At 47.0% G+C, this 22,283-nt stretch overlaps 8 pseudogenes; all 8 read right to left on the bottom strand.

Annotated features, from left to right (window-relative positions):
- Positions 1 to 1,905: 1,905 nt before the first annotated feature.
- Positions 1,906 to 2,024, bottom strand: LOC143949305 (5S ribosomal RNA; annotated as a pseudogene).
- Positions 2,025 to 2,125: 101 nt separating this feature from the next.
- On the bottom strand, positions 2,126 to 2,244 carry LOC143946078 (5S ribosomal RNA; annotated as a pseudogene).
- Positions 2,245 to 2,564: 320 nt separating this feature from the next.
- Positions 2,565 to 2,683, bottom strand: LOC143953924 (5S ribosomal RNA; annotated as a pseudogene).
- A 332-nt stretch (positions 2,684 to 3,015) lies between these two features.
- LOC143943361 (5S ribosomal RNA) lies at positions 3,016 to 3,134 on the bottom strand (annotated as a pseudogene).
- A 320-nt stretch (positions 3,135 to 3,454) lies between these two features.
- On the bottom strand, positions 3,455 to 3,573 carry LOC143956075 (5S ribosomal RNA; annotated as a pseudogene).
- Positions 3,574 to 10,427: 6,854 nt separating this feature from the next.
- LOC143954166 (5S ribosomal RNA) lies at positions 10,428 to 10,546 on the bottom strand (annotated as a pseudogene).
- Positions 10,547 to 10,869: 323 nt separating this feature from the next.
- LOC143955861 (5S ribosomal RNA) lies at positions 10,870 to 10,988 on the bottom strand (annotated as a pseudogene).
- A 3,552-nt stretch (positions 10,989 to 14,540) lies between these two features.
- LOC143950200 (5S ribosomal RNA) lies at positions 14,541 to 14,659 on the bottom strand (annotated as a pseudogene).
- Between the last annotated feature and the right edge of the window lie 7,624 nt (positions 14,660 to 22,283).

Here is a 22,283-nt window from a genome sequence, read left to right as displayed (position 1 = left end):
CAGTTATATGGTGATCACTGGTGAAAGGGTTAACTAGGGGGCAATCAGGGGGCTTTATGCGGTAGTATATGGGGGTCCCTGGCGCTATAAAAAGCTGCGGCGAACCTAAATACCTACCTGCCTAACTAGCGTCACCTGTGACACTAATACGGCGATCAGAAAAATGATCGCTTATTAGGCTGGGTTCACACTGGAGCGATGCGGAAACGCCGCGAATCCGCGGCGGGTTCCCGCATCGCATGCCTCCCGGCGGCAGTTCACACTGCCCTATGCGGACTGCTGGGAGTGTCAGTGAAATGTTACTGACACCCCCAGATCAGTTTGCATATCGCAGTGCGATCTGCAAACTCGGATCGCATGGTGTGAACACCCATGCGATCCGATTCTGCTGCGGGCCAAAAAAAGGGTCCCGTGCGAATTTGCTGCGGGTGCGGCGGGTGTGGCGGGTGCGGCGAATGGCTGAACTCGAATCGCACAGAGATCGGATGTGATTTGCACTGCAGTGCGGTGCGAATCACATTCGTTCTCATAAACCGCTGCAATGTGAACCCAGCCTTAGTGACACTGGCGACGGGGGGTGATCACGGGGTTAAACCTTTATTGGGGGGGTTAGGGGGTACATTAGAACTAAAGGGGGCTAACCCTAACTGCCCTAACAGTTATTACAGTCACAAATGACACCAATGCAAAAAAAAAATGACATTGGTGTCACTGTGACTGGGGGGCAGGGGTAATTGGGGGGGTGATCGGGGGGGTGTGAGTGTGCCTGGCATGTTCTACTGTGTGTGTAGAGTGTTGGTGCAACTCACCGATCCGCTCTCCTCCGTGTCGGAACGAAAAATACCGACACGGAGGAGAGAATACATCACTTCCTCTCCTGTGTTTACATTACAGGAGAGGAAGTGATGTCACGGGGGATTCCTATTCGTCGGGAGCGATCGCGAGGGGGTGGCCATGAATGAATGGCCGCCCCCTCGTCCCGGATCGCTCCCGGACGAAAACCGACCGCCGCAGGCACCGGGCGGGGGCCCGATCGGGCCCCCGACCCGCGGGAGGCAAGGGACGTACATGTACGCCAATATGCCTGCCCGTGCCATGCTGTCGACGTACATCGTCGTGCGGCGGTCGGCAACTGGTTAAACATCTCCTCAATGCAGCTAGGGCCTGTATCCCAAGTCAGTGGAAAGAGCAATCTGCTCCAATGGTGACCCAGTGGTTCGCAAGGGTAAATGATATTGAACGAATGGAAGACCTGACTGCCACAATGAGGGATAAAACGGAGGAGCATGGGAACAGATGGTTCTACTGGACCCAGTTTCGCTTTTCGGAAGAATACCTCCGCGAGACATAGTAAGCTCATGGTGATCGTTGGAGATCGCTGTTCCAAACGTTGGACAGCTGATGAGCTGGTGAGCCGAGGGCGTCTCTTGCTCCCTGGGAGGGGACCCCATCCTATCCACTCTACCCACGACACCCCCTTACCCCTTCTTTTCCTTTTCTGCCATTTCCTTCCCCAATCTTCTCTTTCCCCTTCTCCCTCCTTTCAGTTCTACTATTTCCCTTCTTAACTCAAAAAAGGGAAAAGAAAATGGTATGTTCCGACCCCATTTGACTACTACACAATACTCTTCCCCTATCTATGGATATCTAAACTCTTCGAGGATAGCAGGGCTAGTATCAATAATATTTTAAGTGGTAGAGGATCCCAACGAGATGGAGCTTTAATCTCATCTTGATATGACCGCAAAGCTGTACACATGATATTCTCCTCGGACTTCTTACCATTGGCTCTGATATCCATGCAATATGATCGTTTGTTTGTAACTATTTGTATCACACATTCTGTGAAGTTGCCTTTGCATTGTATGTTGCATACTACTAAATAAAAAAAAATAAAAAAGAAGAAGCCTATGGCACCTGGTATTCCCAGGCGGTCTCCCATCCAGGTACTAACCAGGCCCGACACTGTTTAGCATCCGAGATCAGACGAGATTGGGTGCTTTCAGGGTGATGGGGCCGTAGGTAATCTCTTTGGACACTCTCAACCCTCTTGACATACGCCAAGATGGTCACCTTGGGAAACAAGTGAAAAAAAAAACAGGTCAAGGCCAACAACATAAAAAGAAGCCTACAGCACCTAGTATTCCCAGGTGGTCTCCAATCCAGGTACTAGCAAGGCCCAACCCTGTTTAGCTTCTGAGATCAGAGGAGATCGGGTTCTTTCAGGGTTATGTGCCCATAGGCAATCTCTTTGGGCATTCTCAACCCTCTTGACAAATGCCAAGATAGTCACCTTGAGATACAAGCGATAAAAAACAGGTCAATGTCAACAACATAAAAAGAAGAATACGGCACCTGGTATTTCAACGCCATCTCCCATCCAGGTACTAACTAGGCCCAACCCTTCTTAGCCTCAGAGAAGAGAAGAGATAGGGCTCTTTCAGGGTGATGCTGCTGTAAGCGATCTCTTTGGGCACTCTCAACCCTCTTGACAAATGCCAAGATGGTCACCTTGGGAAACAAGCAAAAAAAAAAAACGAATCAACGCCAACAACATAAAAAGAAGCCTACAATAACTGGTATTCCCTGGTGGTCTCCCATCCAGGTACTAACCAGGCCCGACTCTTCTTAGCCTCCAAGATCAGACGAGATTGGGTGCTTTCAGAGTGATGTGGCCATAGGCAATCTCTTCAGGCAATCTCTTCAGGCACTCTCAACCCTCTTGACAAACACCAAGATGGTCACTTTGGGAAACAAGCGAAAAAAAAACAGGTCAACGCCAACAACATAAAAAGAAGTCTACGACACCTGGTATTCCCAGGCGGTTTCCCAACCAGGTACTAACAAGGCCCGACTCTTCTTAGGCTCCAACATGAAACGAGATCGGGTGCTTTCAGGGTGATGTGCCCGTAGGCAATCTCTTCAGGCACTTTCAACCCTCTTGACAAAAGCCAAGATGGTCACCTTGGGAAACAAGTGGAAAAAAAACAGGTCAAGGCCAACAACATAAAAGGAAGCCTACAGCACCTAGTATTCCCAGGTGGTCTCCAATCCAGGTACTAGCAAGGCCCAACCCTGTTTAGCTTCTGAGATCAGAGGAGATCGGGCGCTTTCAGGGTTATGTGCCCATAGGCAATCTCTTTGGGCATTCTCAACCCTCTTGACAAATGCCAAGATAGTCACCTTGAGACACAAGCGAAAAAAAACAGGTCAATGTCAACAACATAAAAAGAAGAATACGGCACCTGGTATTCCAACGCCATCTCCCATCCAGGTACCCACTAGGCCCAACCCTTCTTAGCCTCAGAGAAGAGAAGAGATAGGGCTCTTTCAGGGTGATGCTGCTGTAAGCGATCTCTTTGGGCACTCTCAACCCTCTTGACAAATGCCAAGATGGTCACCTTGGGAAACAAGCAAAAAAAAAAAACGAATCAACGCCAACAACATAAAAAGAAGCCTACAATAACTGGTATTCCCAGGTGGTCTCCCATCCAGGTACTAACCAGGCCCGACTCTTCTTAGCCTCCAAGATCAGATGAGATTGGGTGCTTTCAGAGTGATGTGGCCATAGGCAATCTCTTCAGGCACTCTCAACCCATCTTGGCCTTTGTCAAGAGGCTTCAGAGTGCCCAAAGAGAGTGCCTATGGCCAAATCACTATACTATATATCTATATCTATAATAATAAATAATATTTTTAGTTATTATATATAAGATACTATATAGGTGATTTGGCCGTAGGCACTCTCTTTGGGCACTCTGAAGCCTCTTGACAAAGGCCAAGATGGTCACCTTGGGAAACAAGCTAAAAAAAACAGGTCAAAGCCAACAACATAAAAAGAAGCCTACGGCATCCAGTATTCCCAGGCGATCTCCCAATCAAGACACTAACCAGGGGGGGCGTGGCCTAGGCATGAAGGAGTGAGGACGCTCTTTTCCGGAGCTCCCGGTCCGTGACCCCTCCGCACCCCTTTACCACAGTCTGGTCGCATATTTCGGCATCGCCGACATCCCTGCGCTTCGGCGGAACACAGCCAGCCGAGCGGGGTCCGCCGCTGCTGCCATGGACAGGTACTTGGTCCCGCTGCAGCCTCCGGCCTCCACGCCGGATCCAGCCAATATGGCGCCCGCGGCCTCCGGCGCTCCAGGACACGCGGTACAGAGGGAAGGTGAGCAGACTGCTATGCAGGGACACGACATGCCCCCGTTCTCCCCGCCTAGTGACTTGTCCCCGTGTCTCCCCCGCTCACTGTCCATGGCCTCGCTTGACAGCCCGGACCATAGCGGCCTGCCACCCTGGTTCCCTCACAACTCCCAACTGTCCCAGAGACCCTCCCGCAGTGGAAGCCTCATCCCAGGACCGAATGGCCAGGCTGCTCTCACCTCAGACACACAGGGGGACCCACCGCTGCCACCAGCACCGGCATTATTGGGGGACAAGGCCATCCTAGCTTTACTCCAAAACCTTCCCACTAAAGCAGACTTTAGCTGTATGGCAGCCAGGATTGAAACGACCTTGCGACATGAAATCGCAGGGGTCAAACGTGACGTGTCGGCTACGAACGAGCGGGTGACCACCCTGGCATCGGATGTGACCTTCCTGACCACTGATGTTTCTGGCCTGCAAGCCGCACATGATACCCTTGCTGACAGAGTCGCACAGTTGCAACTCCTAGTGGATGACCTTGAGAATCGCAACCGCAGACGCAACATCAGGATCAGAGACTTGCCCGAAGCCACTGGCCAGGCAGACCTCAAAGCCACAGTTAAAGCTATATTTAACGCCTGTCTAGACCGCGCTGCTGACACAGTAATAGCCATTGATAGAGTCCACAGGACCCTGGGCCCCAGGAGCCCCACAGAGAACCGGCCACGTGACGTTTTATGCTGTCTCCACAATTACTCAGTTAGGGAGGATGTCCTGCAAGCGTCGTGGCGCAAAGGCAGCATTGATTTTGACGGGGCCCAAGTCACCCTTCTGCCAGATGTATCCCGCAAGACCCTCCAGATGAGACGCTGTCTGCGACCCCTTCTGGAACACCTAACTGAACGGAGGATTCCATACAAGTGGGGCCATCCGTTTCACCTTATAGTGCGCAAAAATGGGAGGCCCCTTGCGCTACGACACCCTTCGGAGGTCCCGTCCTTTCTGGAGGCTTTGGGCCTGCCCTCGGTTCAGGTCCCCGACTGGTTGGCTCCTGTTGTCCCCCAGGGAGCAGTGGCCCCGACGAACAACCCCTCAACCAGGCCACAGAGAGTGAGACGCCACCGTCGATCCCAACGTCAGAGATCGCAGGCCCCTCAAGATCGTGAACCCTGAGAGAGTACAGTAATTTTCCGTTATTCCTGTGTTATACCCTTTTTTTTTTTGTTTTCTTTTTCTCTACCAACATAGACGGCTGGAGTATCCAGCTTTGTGTTGTTTACCATGCCACGGGCCATTGTTCCCAGCGCCCCCGCTAGGGGAGAGGAAGGACATTGGAAGAACAGAGTTGGACACTGCGCTTCCTGGACGAAGCCCTGAGTTATTGGCGGTACTGTTCACCATTCTCGTTACTGTTTATCTACAGGTGCCCAAGTCTCGGCGCTCTTTGTGTTTTTGGACTGCCTGGTGGTGCCCCCCGGGTGCCCCTGGGCGGCGTTCCTGCTCCCTCCCCCTCTCCTCCCCCCCCCCCCCCTTTTTTCCCTTTTTTTTTTTTGGGGGGGGGGGGTGGGTGCCTGGGTGGTATAAAGTTATCTATACTCTGTGTTGAAAAGTTTAATATGTTGGTCTAATTATGCACTGTTCTACTGTTGTTAACTGCCCGATACCTGCTGCAGTGATGTTCTATAATGCGTTTGATGTCGTAGTTAAGATGCCAAAGAAGCTCCGTGCACGCCCGATTGCGACTGCATGGACCATGGGATGCTGGAGGGGTACTGCACCGACGAGTTCCTCTCTCTGCAGTGCCTTACCTCTTCCCCCGCTAAGCCCCTCTGCCCTAACCGGCAGGGTCTCTCCGATAGGAGCTTTAGCAATTCCCCGATCTATCCCCACCCCTCCTACCCTCCTCCTCCCTACTAACTCCGGACCTTCTCCGCTTCGTTACTGCTTTTCCTTTTTCTCCTCCTCTTCCTCTGTGCTTGAACTCTATATCTACTACTGACTCTGGTGGGGACCGCCGGCCGGGTACCACTGCCGTCATGGCCCTGAAGCTGGTTTCCTGGAATGTGAAAGGGCTGAATGTACCTGAAAAAAGGTCCAGCTGCCTAACAGAATTGTGGCGGATGAAGCCCCAAATAGTTTTCCTCCAGGAGACCCATTTCAGGACAGACCAAATACCACGGCTTTATAGTAAGCACTTCCCCCTGGCCCACCACAGCACGTCCCCTACTTCCAAATCGAGAGGAGTGTGTGTTCTTCTTGCTAAAAACTTGCCGTGGCGCCTGTTAGCTGTCCAAGCCGATAGTGAAGGGAGATATCTCTTCATTAAGGGAACTCTCCACTCGCAAACTTTTACTCTTGCCAACCTATACATGCCGAATGTGGACCAGCTGCCGGCCTTAGAAGCATCCTTGGATGCCCTGGCTGCATTCTCGGAGGGTACTTTGATCGTTGGGGGGGACTTTAACCTCACCTTGGACCCCCGCAGAGACTCATCATCGGGCACCTCTGCGATTTCTGCGAGAACGCGTTCACACATAAGAGACCTGCTACACTCCCACCGACTGATCGATGTGTGGCGTACGCTTCACCCACAGGATAGGGACTATACGTTCTTTTCCACCGCTCATGGTTCTTACTCACGTATAGATATGTTTTTAGTCGCCCACAATGCTATCCCGGCGGTCACAGACGCTCAGATAGGCCACATAGCCCTGTCTGACTATGCCCCGATTTCTTTGATGCTGAAGCTACAACAGGAGTCGCGTGGTCAGTCCTGGTGGAGACTGAAAGAGTCTCTCCTGAAGGACCCTGAGACCCACGCAGACCTGCTTAGGGAATTAGAAAGTTACTTTGATCATAACCGTGATTCTGTTTCCAACCCCCTCATGTTATGGGCGGCTCATAAATGCTACATTAGGGGCATTCTTATTAAACATGGTCATAGACTCAAAGTGGCCAAAACTGAGGCTCTCTCCAAACGTATTGCCAAGTTGCATGCGTGTGAACAACGACACAAATCCCAGCCGACTGCTGCGCTGGAGGTGGAGGTGAGAGATCTTAGAGAACAAATCAGAGATTTCTCTCTCTTTCAGGCTAGAACCAGACTCATGTGGGTCCGCAGGACGTATTATGAATATGGAGACAAGTGTAGTAGGTCCCTAGCGAACTCCCTGCGTGCCCAACGCAACGCGTCCTTCATTCCAACCATAACCTCCCCTTCGGGTGCCAAGCTTCATGATTCACGGGAGATAGCGGAGTGTTTCCGATCTTTCTATGAAGCCCTTTATAACTTGCACCCCCGGGACTCAGGAGACGCCCTCCAGGCCGGCACAGCGGCCATTGACGAGTACCTAGCTTCGGCAAACCTCCCGTCGCTGGTTCCCCCGGACCCACATCTGATTTTCCAATTGAATTTCCAGCCGCTTCTAAAAAAAATTGCCGTAGATCTAGAGAGGTGGTCAAAGTTGGCGACCTCTTGGTTTGGGAGATGCAATGTGCTCAAAATGAATGTAATGCCCAGACTCTTGTATCTATTACAAGCCTTACCGATAAAAATCCCCCAATCATTTTTTAAAGCCATGCACTCCATCTTTATTCGATACGTATGGCAGGGCAGGCCTCCAAGACTCAGCCGAACATTACTGCTCAGACCAAAAGACAAGGGAGGGATTGGCCTCCCAGATACGGCGGTGCACATGAACAGAGTAGTTGACTGGTGCAGACACCTGAAGGATAAGCTGTGGGTTCGTCTGGAGCGTGAATCCGTACCATTTCCACTTGAGGGTTTGCCCTGGAGTGGACCGGGCTGGTCGGGAGCGACGTGGGCACACCCACTCATTAAGCCAACGTTACAAGAGCTAGACAGATATTTTACCCTGACGGGCGTGCCCAGTTTCCCTTCGCCCATGACTCCTATTATTGGACACCCACGCTTTGAACCCGGCATGACGGAAAAGTCTTTCCGCCTCGACCCTGACCGGGACCTTGTGCGGGCCTCTTCTTTTCTTGGCCCTAGGACGTGGACAGCGGTCTCCACTATGTACGAGGCGTTAGCAACCACGGCCCTGGGACAGTGGAAGCTTGCCCAACTCTCCCACTTCTTGAAATCTTTGCCAAACAGTGGCGAATTCCGCAGACCCCTAACATCGTTTGAGGAGGTATGCTCAGGAGAGGGACCGACCCGAGGGTCTCTTTCCCTGTCATATCGCATCCTACTGGACCAACTCTCCCAGGGTAACCTGGTGTTCGTGGAAAAATGGGAGCGAGACCTGCATGTCCGGCTCTCGCCAGACCAGAAGAACCGCGCGCTTCTTTTTGCGCACAAGTCATCCCTATGTAGTAAATACCAGGAAATAGCTTATAAAATTTTGACCCGATGGTACAGGACCCCCACTGTCCTGGCGGCTATGTTTCCCGGTTACAGCCCTTTGTGCTGGAGATGCGGTGAACAAGCCGGCACGTTACTACATATCTTCTGGGAATGCCTTCAACTGGCCCATTTCTGGAGACAGGTTCTCAATATCATTTATGACCTCACGGCTATTGATCTCCAGAACAACCCAGCTGTGATCTTCCTCAATCTGACCCCACTCTCGAGCAAGAAGTACCATAAATCTCTCTTAAAACATCTTCTGAGTGGGGCCAGGGCATGTATACCTAGCATGTGGAAACAGCAGGCCGCTCCACTGGTGTCTCACTGGTTTGCAAGAGTTTGCAACATCTACCATATGGAACAGCTCACATCAGCGTTAGGCGACAGGGAGGAAGAGCACACTGCACGTTGGTTGTCTTGGAGCCTGTTCAGGTTTTCCGACGCATACAGATCCTATCTGTAGGCTCTGGCACGTGTATAGAGGGAAGGGTCCGGCCGTGGGAACCCATCGGAGTCCTCTTTCTTTCTCTCCCTTCTCGTATACCACCCTGGTTCACTCTCTCCCCCGTCTGCCTCGTAGCACTGTTAGCCCCCTATAACTTTCATTCTTTCTACCCCCATCCCCTTCTCCTGCCCATTTGCTCCCCCCTCTTTCCCTACCCCCTAACTCCCAAGTATAATTAAAATACATGGTGATTGCAAGGATCTTTTCGTTTTGTTCCCTCGATTTCCCAGCCAGGGGTGGGCGGCCCTTGGGGTGGTCCCGGCTGAGCTCTTTGACCAGTAGAATGAAGGTGACCGCTGTTAGAGGCCCCTCAGTCTGGGCCTTGAGGGGGATCGCCCCTAAGTCGTCACTCTGCAGTAAATATCAGGAGATCTCATATAAGCTGATCACACGCTGGTATCGTACACCGGTGGTGTTGGCCAAAATATTCCCCGGTCAATCTGACCGCTGCTGTCGCTGTGGACCAAATGTGGCACCATTCTCCACATTTTCTGGGAATGCCCTAAATTACAAACATTCTGGCAGCCTGTCCTGAGACTCATCCACAAGTTCACAGACATTTCCTTAGCCAATGATCCCGCAGCAGTTCTTCTCAATCTAACTCCTATGTCGAGAAAGCGTTATCATAAGTCCTTACTTAAACATCTCCTCAATGCAGCTAGGGCCTGCATCCCAAGTCAGTGGAAAGAGCAATCTGCTCCAATGGTGACCCAGTGGTTCGCAAGGGTAAATGATATTGAACGAATGGAAGACCTGACTGCCACAATGAGGGATAAAACGGAGGAGCATGGGAACAGATGGTTCTACTGGACCCAGTTTCGCTTTTCGGAAGAATACCTCCGCGAGACATAGTAAGCTCATGGTGATCGTTGGAGATCGCTGTTCCAAACGTTGGACAGCTGATGAGCTGGTGAGCCGAGGGCGTCTCTTGCTCCCTGGGAGGGGACCCCACCCTATCCACTCTACCCACGACACCCCCTTACCCCTTCTTTTCCTTTTCTGCCATTTCCTTCCCCAATCTTCTCTTTCCCCTTCTCCCTCCTTTCAGTTCTACTATTTCCCTTCTTAACTCAAAAAAGGGAAAAGAAAATGGTATGTTCCGACCCCATTTGACTACTACACAATACTCTTCCCCTATCTATGGATATCTAAACTCTTCGAGGGTAGAAGGGCTAGTATCAATAATATTTTAAGTGGTAGAGGATCCCAACGAGATGGAGCTTTAATCTCATCTTGATATGACCGCAAAGCTGTACACGTGCTATTCTCCTCAGACTTCTTACCATTGGCTCTGATATCCATGCAATATGATCGTTTGTTGTAACTATTTGTATCACACATTCTGTGAAGTTGCCTTTGCATTGTATGTCGCATACTACTAAATAAAAAAACAAAAAAAACAGAAGCCTATGGCACCTGGTATTCCCAGGCGGTCTCCCATCCAGGTACTAACCAGGCCCGACACTGTTTAGCATCCGAGATCAGACGAGATTGGGCGCTTTCAGGGTGATGGGGCCGTAGGTGATCTCTTCGGGCACTCTCAACCCTCTTGACAAACGCCAAGATGGTCACCTTGGGAAACAAGTGAAAAAAAAAACAGGTCAATGTCAACAACATAAAAAGAAGAATACGGCACCTGGTATTCCAACGCCATCTCCCATCCAGGTACTAACTAGGCCCAACCCTTCTTAGCCTCAGAAAAGAGAAGAGATAGGGCTCTTTCAGGGTGATGCTGCTGTAAGCGATCTCTTTGGGCACTCTGAACCCTCTTGACAAATGCCAAGATGGTCACCTTGGGAAACAAGCAAAAAAAAGAAAACGAATCAACGCCAACAACATAAAAAGAAGCCTACAATAACTGGTAATCCCAGGTGGTCTCCCATCCAGGTACTAACCAGGCCCGACTCTTCTTAGCCTCCAAGATCAGACGAGATTGGGTGCTTTCAGAGTGATGTGGCCATAGGCAATCTCTTCAGGCACTCTCAACCCTCTTGACAAACACCAAGATGGTCACTTTGGGAAATAAGCGAAAAAAAAACAGGTCAACGCCAACAACATAAAAAGAAGTCTACGACACCTGGTATTCCCAGGCGGTCTACCATCCAGGTACTAACAAGGCCCGACTCTATTAGCCTCCAACATCAAACGAGATCGGGTGCTTTCAGGGTGATGTGCCCGTAGGCAATCTCTTCAGGCACTTTCAACCCTCTTCACAAACATCAAGATGGTCACCTTGGGAAACAAGCAAAAAAATAAAAATAAGTCGGAAGCTAGAGACAATACGGCCCGAGTCCTCAATTTAATCCATGCGGCGCATGTACAGGGAAGGCCCTTGCTTATGTTGTCAACGGACGCGGAGAAGGCCTTTGACAAGGTGGCCTGGCACTTTATGCAGGCCACCCTGGAACATATAGGTCTTGGCCCCAACATGATGAGCTGGGTAATGTCGCTTTACTCCACGCCATCGGCAGCGGTACGGGTGACCGAGTGGTGCTCGGACTCTTTCCCCATCACTAATGGGACGAGGCAGGGGTGCTCTCTGTCTCCCCTAATTTTAATTCTGACACTGGAACCACTTATGTGTCACGTTCGGAATGACCCGAATATTACTGGCATATCCAAACCCTCGGCACACCACAAAATTGCGGCGTACGCTGACGATCTAATTTTTTCCGTCTCCAATCCACACATTTTGCTTCCCAAAATACTTGCGTCTCTACAGCGACACGGCAGCCTATCAAACTATAAAAACAATTGCGCCAAGTCGGCTGTATTGAATATATCGGTCCCGGATGGTGAGGCCAAGAGGCTCCGCTCCTCTTTTCCATTCTACTGGGCTGAAAAATCTATACGTTAACTGGGCGTTGACATCGCAGCGGATTTAGCGCAATTGTACCTGCTTAATTTTGTCCCTCTCCTGGATAGACTGAAATCTGATTTGGGAAACTGGCATGCTTTAACACTGACCTGGTTCGGGCGCTGTAATGCATTCAAAATGATGGCCCTCCCTCGGATCTTATACATGTTCCAGACATTACCGATCCGGTTACCCCCAATTTTTTTCAGACAACTGCAGGTGCTGCTCCGGGACTTTATTTGGGCGCGCAAACTGCCCAAAGCCCGTTTGCAATTGCTTGCCAGACCAAAGGACAAGGGGGGTCTGGGTCTCCCAGATCTCAGACAATACTACAGAGTGACTCTGCTAGGGAGAGTCGTTGATTGGCATTGTAATGGCCCACACAAGCAGTGGGTGGAGATGGAGATTGAGGATGGATCCATTCCCCTATTGACCTCCCCGTGGCTCCTGTCCTCCCTACCAAAAGACCTCAGAGGTCACCCCGTAGTGGGAGCTACGTTGGCTGTTGTGCGGAGGTTGTTCCGCTGCACACACATTGCTCCCCTGCCATCACCAATGACTCCGGTTATAGGTAATCCAGACTTCCCACCGGGATTTACCAACAAGAAACTGCGACAGTTGACAGTGGTGGGGAAACAGCGTCTGGGAGAGGTGTGGCCCACGGGAGGGCTCCCGACCACGCAAACTGTCGCCGAGCTTTCTGACCCTCCGCTTGACTTGTTTAGTGCTTATCAACTTTGTCACTTTCTTCTGGCCATACAAAGGGCCCCCTACACTCCTAGAGACCTGACACCCTATGAATCCATCTGTCACAAAAGGGAACCTGTGCGACACACCCTCTCCCTCCTGTACAACCTATTGAGTAGTCAGGAGGAGGAGTCGACCCCCACCATTTATCCACAAATGGGAGAGGGACTTAGGCATCACATTTACCCCACAACAGATAGGGAAGATCCTGACCTTAGTACATAAAGCTTCCATCGCAAACCAATATCAAGATACAAGATAGTCTCACGCTGGTATAGAGTCCCATACCTTCTGAATAAAATGGATAGATCGATCCCGGATGTTTGTTGGAGGTGAAATTCAGATATGGGGACCATGGGACACCTTTTCTGGGCATGCCCGACCTTGAGGAACTTTTGGGTTCCCAGTAGCGTGCCTTCTACACTTGACCGAACAGCCTGTTCGAAAATACAAAAAAACCCTCACGATGCAACTCCTGAATGCCGCCCGGGCCTGCATTCCCGCACTGTGGAGGCAGCCTCAGCCCCCATCCAAGGTGCTGTGGTATTCCAAAGTCAATCATATTCTCCGGATGGAAGAATTGACCGCCACCCTTCACAACACTGAAGAGGCATTTAGTGTTACATGGAGGCCCTGGAGGTATTTTACTGGTACTCGAGACTACATTCGGGAGGTGAGCAGTGCCTCCGTCCCAGAAAACGACTGAACATCTAACGTTTACCTATGTAGGCCATGTCTGCCCTGGGTGGCATTCCCCCCCTCCCTTTTTGTCTTTATTTTTCTTTTTTTCCCCGTCGCCATCCCCCCACCTCCTCTCTCCATCTTTGCACTCTCTTCTTACCCCGTCCTCCCTTTTGACTATGCCTTGTCTCCTTACTAGCCTTCGGGACCCAGAAGAACCCCAGGGTTCTGGACATGACCGGCTCATATTTTACTCTGGTTCACGTAGGTCATGATAAGCTGGCTCGCTGTGGTCCCAGTTGTTCTCCATGATTACATTTGTCCGAACGGAGCTGCACTAGTTATACTGTACTACATGTCGGAGGTGGGGTTTCTCTATTTTCTGCATGAAACTGTAGGACTCCCCTCTGAGAACCCAGAGTTATTTGGCTGCCTATTTTTTGTTAGCATGTAATTGTGACCCTGGGTCATGCTGTATGGTTGACTGTTATATTTATGTTGTTCTACTTAATAAAAGAATAATAAAAATAAAAAAATAAGTCAATGCCAACAACTTAAAACGAAAGCCTATGGCACCGAGAAATCCCAGGCGGTCTCCCATCCAGGTACTAACCATGTCCCAACCCTGCTTAGCCTCTGAGATCAAATGCACGCTCAACCCTCTTGACAAACGCCAAGATGGTCACCTTGGGAAACAAACAAAAAAAACAAGTCAACGCCAACAACATAAAAAGAAGCCTGCGGCATCTGGAAAACCCAGGAGGTCTCTCATCCAGGTACAAACCAGGCCCAACCCTGCTTAGCCTCTGAGACCAAACGAGATTGGGCGCTTTCAGGGTGTTGTGCCCATAGGCAATTTCTTTGTGCACTCTCAACCCTCTTGACAAATGCCAAGATGGTCACCTTGGGAAACAAGGGAAAAAAAACAGGTCAAAGCCAACAACATAAAAAGAATCCTACGGCATCCGGAATTCCCAGGCGATCTCCCAATCAAGACACTAACCAGGCCAGATCCTTCTATGTCACCTGGTCTTCCCAGGCAGTCTCCCATCCAGGTACTAACCAGGCCTGATGCTGCTAAGCCTCTGAAATCAGATGAGATCGGGTGCTTTTAGGGTGATGTGGCCGTAAGCGTTCTCTTCAAGACACGCCCAACCCTCTTGACAAACGCCAAGATGGTCGCCTTGAGAAACAAGCGAAAAAAACAGTTCAAAGCCAACAACAAAAAAAGAAGCCTATGGCACCTGGTATTTCCAGGCAGTCTCCCATCCAGGTACTAACCAGGCCCGACACTGTTTAGCCTCTGAGATCAGATGAGATTGGGCGCTTTCAGGGTGATGGGGCCGTAGATGATCTCTTTGGGCACTCTCAACCCTCTTGTTAAACACCAAGATGGTCACCTTGGGAAACAAGCGAAAATAAACAGGTAAACGCCAACAACATAAAAAGAAGCCTACGGCACCTGGTATTCACAGATGGTCTCCCATACAGGTATTAACCAGGCCGTACACTGCTAGGCCTCCGAGATCAGATGAGATTGTGCGCTTTCAGGGTGATGTGGCCATAGGTGTTCTATTTAGACACTCTCAACCCTCTTGACAAATACCAAGATGGTTATCTTGGGAAACAAGTGAAAAAAAAAGGTCAACGCCAACAACATAGACCATGGCGGTCTCCCATCTGACCCAGACCCTGCTTAGCCTCTGAGATCGGGCGCTTTCAGGGTGATGTGACCTCAGGCGAACGCTTTGGGACATACTCAAAACTCTTGACTGATGCTAAAATGGTAACCTTGGGAAACAAGCGAAAGAAAAACAGGTCAAAGCCAACAATATAAAAAGATTCCTACGGCACCTTTAATTAGGTACTATCCAGGCCGGACCCTGCTTAGCCTCTGAGATCAGATGAGATTGGGCGCTTTCAGGGGGATTTGGCCGTAGGAGATTTCTTTAGGCTCTCTCAGCCCTCTTGACAAATGCCAAGATGATCACCTTGGGAAACAAGCGGAAAAAAAAACCCATGTCAACGCCAACAACATAAAAAGAATCCTACTGCACCTGGTATTCCCAGTTGGTCTCCCATCCAGTTACTAATCAGGCCCGACAATGCTTAGCCTCCGAGATCAGACAAGATCAGGCACTTTCAAGGTGATGGGGCCATAGGCGATCTCTTCGGGCACTCTCAACCATCTTGACAAACGCCAACATGGTCATCTTGGGAAACAAGCGAAAAAAAACAAGTCATTGCCAACATTGGAGGCTAAGCAGGGTTGGGCAATCAGTTTCCTTGCCTGAAATAGGCATCTCAGAACTGCCATCTGGCTACTTCCCGGGTTTCCAACTCCTTCAACTAATCCCAGGAGACAATACTTCGCCCCCATCCTGGTGGAGGTTCCAACCACCCGATCAATGGTTCCTGTCACCTCTGTCCAGTAGCGGATCAACTTCGGGCATCTCCAAAACATGGGCATCATGTCTCCCCCCATGTTCCCGCACCGGGGGCAACTTGCGTCCGGCCGTTCGGCCAAACTGAAAAAGTTTACGAGGAGCATAATAGGTTCTATATAATAAGAACAGATGTGACATCCTCTGTGAGGAGAGCCACAATTCACCACAGGCAGGATTCCTGTGGCCAATTATAGCTCAGGGGGGTTTAGTACACACCCCACACTATATAAGGCCGCCAGCACGGTGGTCAGGGAAAGAGGACGATAGGCAGGGACAGTGTCTTTACTGCTTGGGAACCTAGCACTGTTACAGTGGGTGTTATGTGCCTCCTGCACAGTACACACCTGAAGCTACCCTTTATTACTGGTGTTCAATTTCTGCAATACATGCATCTGCATGTGTCGGTGTTGTGTGCCTCCTGCACAGTATACACCTTATTGCTGGTGTTCTGTTTCTGTAATACAGGAACCTAGCACTGTTACAGTGCTAGGGTGTACAGAGAAGCTGGTATATATAGAAGACTACAGCATACAGAAGAAAGGCTAGTGAATACAGAATACAGGTTTCGTGTATGTAGATAGGCTTGAGTATACAGAGATGCTAGAGTAAACAGTGAGGCTGGGGTACACAGAGAGGCTAGTTTAAAGACAAATACAAAGATGTTAGTGTATATAGAGAGGTTAGTGTATAGAGAGAGTCGAGTGTATACAGAAAGGACAGTGCATATAGAGAAGCTAGTGTATACAGAAAGGGTATACATGAAAGCTGACATTCTATACAGAAGACTGGGTAGTGTATACAGAGAGTCTAGTGGGTACAGAAGACAGGCTGGTGTATTCTAGCTAGTTTTTACAGTCTAGTGTATACAGAAGACAGGCTGTGGTATACAGAGAGTTTAGTGTATTCAGAGAGTATAGTGTATACAGTCGGCGAGTGTATACATAAGACTGGCTAGTTTACACAGTGTTTACAGAGATGCAAGGGTGTACAGAGAATCTGGTATATATAGAAGACTACAGCATACAGAAGAAAGGCTAGTTAATACACAATACAGAAGACTCGTGTATGTAGATAGGCTTGAGTATACAGAGATGCTAGAGTAAACAGTGAGGCTGGGGTACACAGAGAGGCTAATTTAAAGAGAGGCTAGTATATACAAAGATGTTAGTGTATATAGAGAGGTTAATGTATAGAGAGGGTCGAGAGTATACAGAAAGGACAGTGCATATAGAGAAACTAGTGTATACAGAAGACAGGCTTGGGTATACATCAAAGCTGACAGTGTATACAGAAGACTGGGTAGTGCATACAGAGAGTCTATTGGGTAAAGAAGACAGGCTGGTGTATTCTAGCTAGTTTTTACAGTCTAATGTATACAGAAGACAGGCTGTGGTATACTGAGGGTTTAGTGTATTCAGAGAGTCTAGTGTACAGAGATGCAAGGGTGTACAGAGAAGCGAGAAGCTAGTATATATAAGGCTAGTGAATACAGGCTAGTGAATACAGAATACAGACTCGTGTATGCAGATAGGCTTGAGTATACAGAGATGCTAGAGTAAACAATGAGGCTGGGGTACACAGAGAGGCTAATTTAAAGAGGGGCTAGTATATACAAAGATGTTAGTGTATATAGAGAGGTTAATGTATAGAGAGGGTCGAGAGTATACAGAAAGGACAGTGCATATAGAGAAACTAGTGTATACAGAAGACAGGCTTGGGTATACATCAAAGCTGAGAGTGTATACAGAAGACTGGGTAGTGCATACAGAGAGTCTATTGGGTAAAGAAAACAGGCTGGTGTATTCTAGCTAGTTTTTACAGTCTAATGTATACAGAAGACAGGCTGTGGTATACTGAGGGTTTAGTGTATTCAGAGATGCAAGGGTGTACAGAGAAGCTAGTATATATAGAAGACTACAGCATACAGAAGAAAGGCTAGTGAATACAGAATAAAGGCTGGCTTCTATGGAGAGGCTACCACTACGGAGATGCAGAACACTATCTAGGGTATATAGAGAGGCTAGATTATACAGAGAGGCTAGTGCATAGAGTGAAGCTATTGTATATAGAAGCCTGGTTAGTGTATACAGAGAAGCTAGTGTGTACAGAAGAAAGGCTAGACAGGCTATAAAGAGAGACAAGTTTTTACAGAAGACAGTTTAGGGTATACAGAGATGCTAGTTTATACAGAGAGACTAATGTATACAGAAGACAGGCTAGCGCATACAGAAGACAGAAGACGGGCTAGTGTATTCAGAACATAGGCTAGTGTATATCGAAGACAGGCTATTGTATGCAGAAGACCGGCTAGTGTAAACATGCTGGTGTATATAGAGAGGCTAGTGAATTTAGAGGGTAGGCTAAGTGATAACAGAAGACAATCTGGGCTATACAGAGACATTTCATCATTTCATCTAGCTCAAAGAAGACAGGCTGGTGTATTCTAGCTAGTTTTTACAGTCTAATGTATACAGAAGACAGGCTGTGGTATACTGAGGGTTTAGTGTATTCAGAGAGTCTAGTGTACAGAGATGCAAGGGTGTACAGAGAAGCAGGAAGCTAGTATATATAAGGCTAGTGAATACAGGCTAGTGAATGCAGATAGGCTTGAGTATACAGAGATGCTAGAGTAAACAATGAGGCTGGGGTACACAGAGAGGCTAATTTAAAGAGAGGCTCGTATATACAAAGATGTTAGTGTATATAGAGAGGTTAATGTATAGAGAGAGTCGAGAGTATACAGAAAGGACAGTGCATATAGAGAAACTAGTGTATACAGAAGACAGGCTTGGGTATACATCAAAGCTGACAGTGTATACAGAAGACTGGGTAGTGCATACAGAGATTCTATTGGGTAAAGAAGACAGGCTGGTGTATTCTAGCTAGTTTTTACAGTCTAATGTATACAGAAGACAGGCTGTGGTATACTGAGGGTTTAGTGTATTCAGAGAGTCTAGTGTACAGAGATGCAAGGGTGTACAGAGAAGCGAGAAGCTAGTATATATAAGGCTAGTGAATACAGGCTAGTGAATACAGAATACAGACTCGTGTATGCAGATAGGCTTGAGTATACAGAGATGCTAGAGTAAACAATGAGGCTGGTGTATTCTAGCTAGTGTTTACAGTCTAGTGTATACAGAAGACAGGCTGTGGTATACAGAGGGTTTAGTGTATTACAGAGATGCAAGGGTGTACAGAGAAGCTAGTATATATAAAAGACTACAGCATACAGAAGAAAGGCTAGTGAATACAGAATAAAGGCTGGCTTCTACGGAGAGGCTACCACTACGGAGATGCAGAACACTATATATAGAGAGAGGGTATATAGAGAGGCTAGATTATACAGAGAGGCTAATGCATAGAGTGAAGCTATTGTATATAGAAGCCTGGTTAGTGTATACAGAGAAGCTAGTGTGTACAGAAGAAAGGCTAGACAGGCTATAAAGAAAGACTGTTTGAGGTATACAGAGATGCTAGTTTATACAGAGAGACTAATGTATACAGACGACAGGCTAGGGCATACAGAAGACGGGCTAGTGTATTCAGAACATAGGCTAGTGTATATCGAAGACAGGCTATTGTATGCAGAAGACCGGCTAGTGTAAACATACTGGTGTATATAGAGAGGCTAGTGAATTTAGAGGGTAGGCTAAGTGATAACAGAAGACAATCTGGGCTAAACAGAGACATTTCATCATTTCATCTAGCTCACATCTCTAATGGAGTTTGTCTCATTGCCATGTTTTGCCTTTTCATTCTTATGCTAAATATAGATCACTACACGATTTTAATCATCCACATCAAGCATGCAATAAAACTATCATACATCAAAATAAACCATGTACTCTTTTGCTCTATTTTGCATATTTGTACCGGGACTGTGAGTATGTGACAGTTCTGACACACCATCCTGACTTATTTTTCTTTATTTCTTATTAGAAATGGAGAGTACTATCTCAAAATCCGCTTAAATCTATTCACTTCGATGAGTTCTACCGCTAATTGTACCTTAATGCAAAATGTTCACAAAACCATCCATTTGCTACCAGACATGCTGCACATACTAAGAGTAATGTAACTATCGCTCTCTAACGATTTAAACAGTTTTATTGCTTTTCTGACATTGACCGAGTATCTCTGACATTAACTGAGTATCTCTCTGCACTATGATCTTAATAATAATAATAATAATAGGATTGTGTAATGCAAACATCAACTAGTCTAATATAAGCTTTCTCATTGGTACCGGCATTAAAACACAGTGACAAAACATTTCTTTTTACCGCAGCAAAATGTGAGAAAAGCAGTGTAAGCCGTCTTTCTGCCATATGCAACCATCTCTCGCTACCTCTATGCAATAGGATTCTCTTTCCAGTGGAAACGGAAAACAGTCAGTGTAAGCCGTCTTCGTGCGCAGCAAAATTAATGGAACGATTTACACGTTGGAATTTGCAAGCTACGTCAATTTACTGTTAAATAGAGTACCTTTGCATTTATCCCTTGACTTTGCTACTATCCCTTGATCCCTTTTGTGTATTCACTATATCTCGACTATACATACTGCCTCAAAATTTTCCTAATTTGTTTTGCTCTACTTATTATTATTATTTTATAGAGATTACTATCTCTAAATCATTGTAACAAGTTATAATGTCTACAGCTAATTTTACGTTAAAGCAAAAGTCACACAAAACCATCTTTTTAAAACCTTTTACACACTGCACATTAAGATTAATGCAACCATCTCTCGCTACCTCTATGCAATAGGATTCTCTTTCTGACTCTATTTTGTGTATTACTTCTTCTCCACATTAACTGTCACACTGATAACCATTTGTAACACATAACACTTGCAACACATTTTTTAACAGCAGCAAAATGTGAGAAAAGCAGTGGGACGGTTTACTTGATTGAGAAGTGGTTGCAGTAGCAAAGCATAGCAATACAGTTTGATTACATTAATAACACATAATGCAACTATTTTACATTCACATCATGCATACATCCTAATGTAAGCTGTCTATCACTATTAATGTTCATGGTTACTGATATATTATGCCGATAACCAGTGGAAACGGAAAACAGTCAGTGTAAGCCGTCTTCGTGCGTAACAAAATTAATGGAACGGTTTTCACGTTGGAATTTTCAAGCTACGTCAATTTACTATTAAATACCCTTTAGATGCTTAGTTCACACTTTGCTGTATGTAGCCGCGTTTACATGTAAGTAACCAATGGGGATTGACATTTCATGTCCATCTCACATCTCTAATGCAATTTGTCTCTTTGCCATGTGATACTTTGTCAGTTATTACACTTTCTCATCCGATAGAAACCTAGTCGTTGCTGATATTTCATGATTACAGCAATCATCTCATCTAATTGCTATTCCGACATTCTGCCTTGGTATTACTTTGCAACGCTCTATTGAACAATGTAAAGGTAAGCTATATATTTTGTGTATTTCCACTTAAACTCGACCTGTATATACTGTCTCAATATTATCCTTTTTAATTTTGCTAAATTAGATTATAGAGTTTGCTATGTCTAAATCCAGGTTACCTACTCACCTTTATTACGTATACTGCTAATTTTAGGATAATACAAAACCATCTTATTGCTTCGTTACACGCTGCACATATTAAGAGAAATACAATGCTACCGATGTGAACAGTTTAATTGCTCTTCTCACATTTAGCTGGTATCTCTCTGCTATAGGACACTGAATTCGTACCACAACGATCACTCATCTAATATCAGTCCACTCAGTGCTACCGGGATAACTTTTACATTTAGAGTAATGAAATGATGTCTCAGTCATTTTGAAGCTACTACAACCAACGCTTCCGATCTCTTTTCAATATCTCTGCAATATTAAGTAATATTTAGCTGCTTAGCTCACACTTTGCTGTACGTAGCCGTGTTAACTGTATTAATGGTAACCTGTAAGTAACCAATGGGGATTGACATTTCATCTCTAATTCACATTCACATTTCCAATGCAGTTTGTCTCTTTGCCATGTCATACTTTGCCAGTTATTATACGTTCTCATCCTTAAAGACACGTAAGGATCCTGAAAACGATAGAAACCTTGTCACGTCGTTGCTGATATTTCATGATTACAGCAATCATCTCATCTAATTGCTATTCCGACATTCTGCCTTGGTATTACTTTGCAACGCTCTATTGAACAATGTAAAGGTAAGCTATATATTTTGTGTATTTCCACTTAAACTCGACCTGTATATACTGTCTCAATATTATCCTTTCTAATTTTGCTAAATTAGATTATAAAGTTTGCTATGTCTAAATCCAGGTTACCTACTCTCCTTTATTACGTATACTGCTAATTTTAGGATAATACAAAACCATCTTATTGCTTCTTTGAACGCTGCACATATTAAGAGTAATGCAATGCTACCGTGAACAGTTTAATTGCTCGTCTCACATATAGCTGGTATTTCTCTGCTATAGGAAACTGAATTTGTATCAGTCCACTCAGTGCTACCGGGATAACTTTTACATTTA

The sequence above is a fragment of the Lithobates pipiens genome, unplaced genomic scaffold (genome assembly GCF_037356315.1).
Source record: "Lithobates pipiens isolate NorthernLeopardFrog02 unplaced genomic scaffold, aLitPip1_a1.2 Scaffold_10, whole genome shotgun sequence".
Classification (NCBI taxonomy): Eukaryota; Metazoa; Chordata; class Amphibia; order Anura; family Ranidae; genus Lithobates; species Lithobates pipiens.
The sequence above is the reverse complement of the archived record's forward strand: the minus strand, read 5'-3'. Positions and strand labels throughout refer to the sequence as shown.